This window comes from Girardinichthys multiradiatus, chromosome 23 (genome assembly GCF_021462225.1).
Source record: "Girardinichthys multiradiatus isolate DD_20200921_A chromosome 23, DD_fGirMul_XY1, whole genome shotgun sequence".
Classification (NCBI taxonomy): Eukaryota; Metazoa; Chordata; class Actinopteri; order Cyprinodontiformes; family Goodeidae; genus Girardinichthys; species Girardinichthys multiradiatus.
Genome location: NC_061815.1, coordinates 7838330 through 7845842, shown reverse-complemented (window position 1 = coordinate 7845842; position 7513 = coordinate 7838330). Strand labels below are relative to the sequence as shown.

The following is a 7513-nucleotide window of genomic DNA, read 5'->3' as shown; positions in this document are numbered from 1 at the left end:
TGTGAGATACTGCAGCTGGTATAGGAAATAGCGCCCTTACCATTTCCGGAATGCAATGGCCCACATAGCAAAATTGGTCTGGCCCAGATATGGCCCGCACAATACACTTACACTCGGCCCAAAAACCACAAAGAATGACAGCCCTTTGGTGACCCAGATCTGATTTGCCAGAGGCGGCCCACACACTGGTGAACTTGCGCTGGCCCAGAACAGTTTCTGCACTGGCACCAGATGTCAACCTGATACCCACCTTAATGTACGAATCTATATCAAAGCCATGTTCTAAAGATCTCACAACAGTGATACAGTTATAAAAATGTTTATTTTGAATTTATATTGCAAAAATACATTTGCTGCTATTGACAATATTCAAGAACATCAAAAAGTAGCTTAACAGTAGCAACATCCATTCAAACAGCAGCATCATCAGTTAACATTTTTCCTTTTCATTCGTTCAGTTCTCCCGCCATTGCGATCGGGTGCATTTGAAGCCATTTTTTTATTTTCGTTTCTATTTGTTGGTCCGTGGCATCAGAGGTTAGGCAATTACATCGCACACCCACTAAAACACACAAAAAAAACCATTCTGAAGTGAACATCAGTATCTGCCGTGTAAATCCAGACATGAAAATACAGTCAAAGTGAACCTGTATTGGATTGTCAAGACAAACTTACCAATCACAACTTCTTTCACTTGCAAGTGCTGGAAGCCAATCTTCCCATTTATGCCTCGCATGTCCATATTCTTGGCCAGAGCATGTGTTAAAGTTGCAACCATTACTGTCTTCACACACTCTTTAATGTCTCCCCCACCTTTAAGAGCAAGTGTGTTTTTCTGTGAATTGATATTGCTTTGTTAGTTCATTAGCAGTATAACATAAGCCTTTCAAATGATCAGCAGAAAATCAGACCTGTTCTTGTAGTCTGACCAGGGACTACCAGACCCCCCAAACATTCAGGGTGTTTGTCCGCCCCCCACACACACACAAAAAAAAACCCTACTAAACTGGGCTCCAGGTGTAGTTATAGTTCCTTCCAAAGTATTCATACCCCTTGCATTTTTCCACATATTGTCACATTACAACCAGAAACATAAATATATTTTATGTGAAAGACCAACACAAAGTGGTATACAATAGTGACGTGGAAAGAAAATTATACATGATTTTTTACAAAGAAAAAACTGAAAAGGGTGGTGTAAAAGTATTCAGTCCCCCCTTTACTCCGAGTGCAACCAATTGCCTTAAGACAAATGCCTGATAATTGCCAGTGACTAAATAGAGTCCACCTGTGTGTAATCTAATCTCAGTACAAATACAGGTGCTCTGTGACGGCCTCAGAGGTTAGTTAAGAGAATATTGGGGGACAAACAGCATCATGAAGTCCAAGGAACACAGCAGACTTAGGCTATAAAAAGATTCCCCAAGCTTTCAACATCTCACGGAGCACTGTTCAATCCATCATCTGGAAATGGAAAGAGTGTGGCACAACTGTAAACCTACAGGCCGAACGAGAAGAGCACTGATCAGAGATGCAGCCAAGAGGCTCATAGTGACTCTGGATGAACTGCAGAGATCCACAGCCCAGGTGGAAAAATCTGTCCACAGGACAACTATTAGTCATGCACTGCACAAATGTGGTCTTTATGGAAGAGTCGCAAGAAGGAACCCATTGTTAAAAGAAAACCATAAGAAGTCCCGTTTGCAGTTTGCCAGAAGTCATGTTAGGGACACAGCAAACATGTGGAAGAAGGTGCTTTGGTCAGACAAGAACAAAATTGAACTTTCTGACCAAAATGCAAAACAATATGTGTGGTGAAGAACTAAAACTGCACATCATTCTGAACACACCATCCCCACTGTCAAATATGGTGGTGGCAGCATCATGCTCTGGGTTGCTTCTCTTCAGCACGGACAGGGAAGGTGGTCAGAGTTGATGGGAAGATGGATGGAGTCTTCTCCAGGTTGTTCTTGGCTTTTTATGGCATTAACAAAATCTACTATGTTTGGTGGCCACATACATACTTCCCCACTGATCCACCCTGATGGTGCCACTTCCACTTCATTTGTTTTATAAAAAATAACACTGTGATACATTGCCTAGATAAAACGTAAAGATTTTTGTCATATTAATGTTACTGTAACTTCTTATCTATAAAAAATGTGAGAATTTGAGAGCAAATATGAGAAGACACTAAAACACTGTGTTTAACAACAACAGGAACCACAACAATCTCAACAGTTTTTATACAAAATAGTGCAAAGAATTTGCACTCAATCCTCCCAATCAAATGTGCCCCAGAACTTTTTCTAAACATCAAAAACCACACTCAACCTTATCTTTATTTGTTCTTATGCCATTTAAAATATTGGCCTGATTTCTTTCAACTGTTTCTCTCGCAGTATGTGTTGGGGGTGGGGGGTGATTTGGGCAGTTCAGAAAGATTGCTCAGTGACCCTGTACATTTTCATTTGAATGTATAAGGGGCACAACAATAAAGTCATTATGATATGGCAATCTGATGTACTTTTGTACACGTTCAGCCATCTAAAAGTACTTCACATCAACGGACAGGTTAGAAACTTTGTATATGCCTATCTCTCTGGAATCAAATGGATATACAAAGAATGGCTCTTTATATCTGTACTCCTTTCCTGCAATGTATTCTATTCCTCCATCAATGACAAAGTTTTCAACCAAAAACACTTTGTTCCCAATGTTGATGCATAAATCTCTCCTTGAAGGTTTAACAATTATGCCATCCATGGACAACAATTTACATTGGTATATGTCTCCACTGGTGGACTGTGGCACCGGTCCATCTTCATGTTCCAACCTACAGGTCCTTCTCAAAAAATTAGCATATTGTGATAAAGTTCATTATTTTCTATAATGTAATGATGAAAATTTAACATTCATATATTTTAGATTCATCGCACACTAACTGAAATATTTCAGGTCTTTTATTGTCTTAATACGGATGATTGTGGCATACAGCTCATGAAAACCCCAAATTCCTATCTCACAAAATTAGCATATTTCATCCGACCAATAAAAGAAAAGTGTTTTTAATACAAAAAACGTCAACCTTCAAATAATCATGTACAGTTATGCACTCAATACTTGGTCGGGAATCCTTTGGCAGAAATGACTGCTTCAATGCGGCGTGGCATGGAGGCAATCAGCCTGTGGCACTGCTGAGGTCTTATGAAGGCCCAGGATGCTTCGATAGCGGCCTTTAGCTCATCCAGAGTGTTGGGTCTTGAGTCTCTCAACGTTCTCTTCACAATATCCCACAGATTCTCTATGGGGTTCAGGTCAGGAGAGTTGGCAGGCCAATTGAGCACAGTGATACCATGGTCAGTAAACCATTTACCAGTGGTTTTGGCACTGTGAGCAGGTGCCAGGTCGTGCTGAAAAATGAAATCTTCATCTCCATAAAGCTTTTCAGCAGATGGAAGCATGAAGTGCTCCAAAATCTCCTGATAGCTAGCTGCATTGACCCTGCCCTTGATAAAACACAGTGGACCAACACCAGCAGCTGACACGGCACCCCAGACCATCACTGACTGTGGGTACTTGACACTGGACTTCTGGCATTTTGGCATTTCCTTCTCTCCAGTCTTCCTCCAGACTCTGGCACCTTGATTTCCGAATGACATGCAGAATTTGCTTTCATCCAAAAAAAGTACTTTGAACCACTGAGCAACAGTCCAGTGCTGCTTCACTGTAGCCCAGGTCTGGGGAATGCAGCACCTGTAGCCCATTTCCTGCACACGCCTGTGCACGGTGGCTCTGGATGTTTCTACTCCAGACTCAGTCCACTGCTTCCGCAGGTCCCCCAAGGTCTGGAATCGGCTCTTCTCCACAATCTTCCTCAGGGTCCGGTCACCTCTTCTCGTTGTGCAGCGTTTTCTGCCACACCTTTTCCTTCCCACAGACTTCCCACTGAGGTGCCTTGATACAGCACTCTGGGAACAGCCTATTCGTTCAGAAATTTATTTCTGTGCCTTACCCTCTTGCTTGAGGGTGTCAATAGTGGCCTTCTGGACAGCAGTCAGGTCGGCAGTCTTACCCATGATTGGGGTTTTGAGTGATGAACCAGGCTGGGAGTTTTAAAGGCCTCAGGAATCTTTTGCAGGTGTTTAGAGTTAATTCGTTGATTCAGATGATGAGGTTCATAGCTCGTTTAGAAACCCTTTTAATGATATGCTAATTTTATGAGATAGGAATTTTGGGTTTTCATGAGCTGTATGCCAAAATCATCTGTATTAAGACAATAAAAGACCTGAAATATTTCAGTTAGTGTGCAATGAATCTAAAATATATGAATGTTAAATTTTCATCATGACATTATGGAAAATAATTAACTTTATCACAATATGCTAATATTTTGAGAAGGACCTGTATATGCTTTATCTGTTTGAGAACAAAGATCAGATCTATAGTTGACTTGATCCATTTCAGACAACCTGCGGATTACTTGGCTGAGGGCATTGCATGGCCCCCTAACCATTTTCTTAAGTTGCCCCAAGAAATTTTCATGTGGAAAACCTGAAATAAGATCCAAATATCCAAGCAATTTGACCTCCCGACTAAGGTGCACAAGACCATGTATGTTGTAAACTAAAAATTCTTACCCATAAAGACAGCCAAAGTGTTCAACAAATGAAACCAGTAAAGAGTTTGCAAAGTCATTCATTCTGAAGCAATATTCCGAGCTCACTAAAATGTACACACCAACAGACAGAAGTATAAAATTGTCATAGATTTGAGATTTCAACACATCCCTCAGCACAACAGGACCAGTATACAATAAAAACCTGCGTAGTTCAGTTGCCTTCCACCTGTTTCTCTCAGCCAGTGTACGTGGCCTTCTGGCAAACTCTGATGGAATATAATCCTTCAAAGTATGTAGTCTCTCTGAAACCAGAGAAGCCTGACTAGCTGACATACGACAACACAAAGGGCCAGGAGGACCCAACCACAAATCAAGTAGGCGCCTGATCACCCCTAAGCACACCAAGTGCATGTAATCGTGAGGGAATGTGTCAACCATGTTAATATCAAGGTTGGAGAAAGGTGAGCATTCATGGTGGTGATTTTCATCAGTGGCTTGTCTAAAACATTTGTCAGTTCTAAGTCTTGCACTAACCTCAGGAAATGTCATTCGGCTACCTATTCTAACACCACTTTGACGGCACTTGTTGCATCCATAGTACCCAGTATGTGATTTAACAGCTCTGATAAAGGCTCGGGCTGGAGTGTCATACACAATGGAGCTGACCTTCAAAATGAATGTCTTTTCCTTAAAAACAAACCCACTGCTTAGCGTTTTTAATTCATTTACCAGATTGCGTAAATATTCTGACAAAGACTTAGGTTTAGAATTGCCTCAAAAAAGGCCAATCACCACTGGGTTTTTACTGTACCCCTGCAACATGCCAAGTATTGGCCAAAACTGAGTACCTGTGCTCTTAAAAAGTGGAAGACCATCAATGTTCAGCTGTAGTCTAAACATGTGCCTATCTGGAAGTACAGACCACACATTATCCAGAACTCTATGGAATGCATTTAGTATTCCAAAGTAGTGAAATATTCAACCTGCTAAAGTCTCAATTTTGTACGTTGTTTTTGTTCTGAGCAATGTACTGCCATCTTTGGGCAGAAATGGATGGTGATGTTTCAGAATTGAGAGCAGGGCTGATAAAGCCATCAGATAAATGCCAAACTCAACTGCCCAGTCTCCAAGAGAAACCCTCCGTCCTAGTGCAGCAAAAAGGCACAAAATGGCCCTGTTCTCAGCTCTCTGTCATCGTTGTAATTTTTCAAATTGAGCAAACTTTCGCGGAGTTACGTAATACTACTCCGGCCATAGCGCCGGCGCCATGGCGGTACTAAGCAACCTATGCTTTATGTATATAAACTAAACATACATATGCTATTTTATTTTATTTTTTTACATACCATTTATTTAGTCTCAAGTTTTTCGAGGTGAACAACGTCAATTACAGAAGATGCCTGTCCCCCTGCTCCCACAAGCAAGTGCAAATAGGGAGTTAGCTTTGTGCAAACGCAGTTAGCTAAACGGTAAAACATATCACTTCTGCTAACTAGTCTCCCACAGCTCGACTCCAGGTGGACACACATCCTCAAAATAACGGCCGTTTTTCCTTTCATATGTATCCTAAAATTACAAATAATTTCTTATTGAAAAATGGTGTCAACAGATTAAACAAATAAAACCATTAACTTACCTACTTCTCTATCTTTCCTCTGCAATTTTGTTGCTTCTTTTCGCGCTCTTTGCTCTTCTTCTTCTTCTACTGGAGTTTAATGGCAGTTGGCAAAAATCTGAAGGTGTGCATTACTGCCACCACTGGTATGGAGTGTGGTTCATCATGGATCAGTATATGCTATATAAGCAAATTCTATTAAATAATTTTGTTCTTTTTAGAAATCGTAAAATAATTTGTATATGTTTGTTCCCGGGTTCTTTTGCAATGTGTCTGTTATGCTAAACATTTATTTGATCCATTCAAATTCCTTCTTCATAACTCTCCTTTCCAGCTCATATTTCAGACACTGAAATAACATGTTCAATTGTTTCATCCATGTCACAGTGGTCACATGTTCCTGTATTATGTTTATGTATTTTAAAAAGTGTATAATTAAGACCTGTATGTCCTAATCTTAATCTTGTTGTTATTCTTTCCTCCTTTATGCTCCTTCTTCTAGTTCTTATTTCACCTATTGCCTTTTTGATTCTATAAAACCATCTTCCTTTTCTTTTTCCATCATACCTTTCCTGCCATTCTTTCTTCACTTTTTGTTTGATAATGCTCTTTGCCTCTGGTTTACTTAAATGCACTGTAAAATGTATACAATTTTGTGTTGCCTTCTTAGCCATCCTATCTGCCATCTCATTTTCTTTAACTCGTATTTGCTGGAATCCATAAAAATACCATTGTTAAACCCATCATTTGTAGTCTGAATAAAGTATGCTGTATTTCTAATAAAATGTCTGGCCTGCTGTCTGAATGATTATGTCTTAAACTCAATAATACCGAGTGTGAATCTGAACAAATTATTGTTTTTAAACCTCTTATGTCTTCCACCCACTGTACTGCTAAAAGTATTGCCAACATTTCTCCTGTGTATATTGATACACCATTTGTGATTTGTTTTCCTACTTTTATTTGAAATTCTGGTACTATGAATGCTATTCATTTTTATCATTTGTTTTTGATGCATGAAGGTATTGATAATAATTATTAACATATTCTTGTACTGTATTTTAATCTAATATGAATGTCCTTTTCTTTTTTTCCATTAATGACATATCTACCTTTACTTCTGGTAAAATCCAGGGTGATCTTTACTTTTCACTTCCTTCTCCTCGCCTTCATATGCTCCTCACCAGATATAGCCAATGAGGGCAGCGGAAATAGAATCACGTCTTAAGAATGGCTAATAAGAGCGAAGGACTGGTTTTGAATTGGCTGGTTCTGTA

The 7513-nt window shown here is 39.8% G+C and overlaps 1 long non-coding RNA gene across 1 annotated transcript; it reads right to left on the bottom strand.

Moving 5' to 3' along the window:
- Positions 1-384: 384 nt before the first annotated feature.
- LOC124860105 lies at positions 385-6395 on the bottom strand. Its single transcript, XR_007036269.1, has 3 exons — positions 6258-6395; positions 676-835; positions 385-562 (listed from the first exon to the last, which is right to left on the bottom strand). It is a non-coding gene; the product is annotated as an uncharacterized LOC124860105 (long non-coding RNA).
- Positions 6396-7513: the final 1118 nt, after the last annotated feature.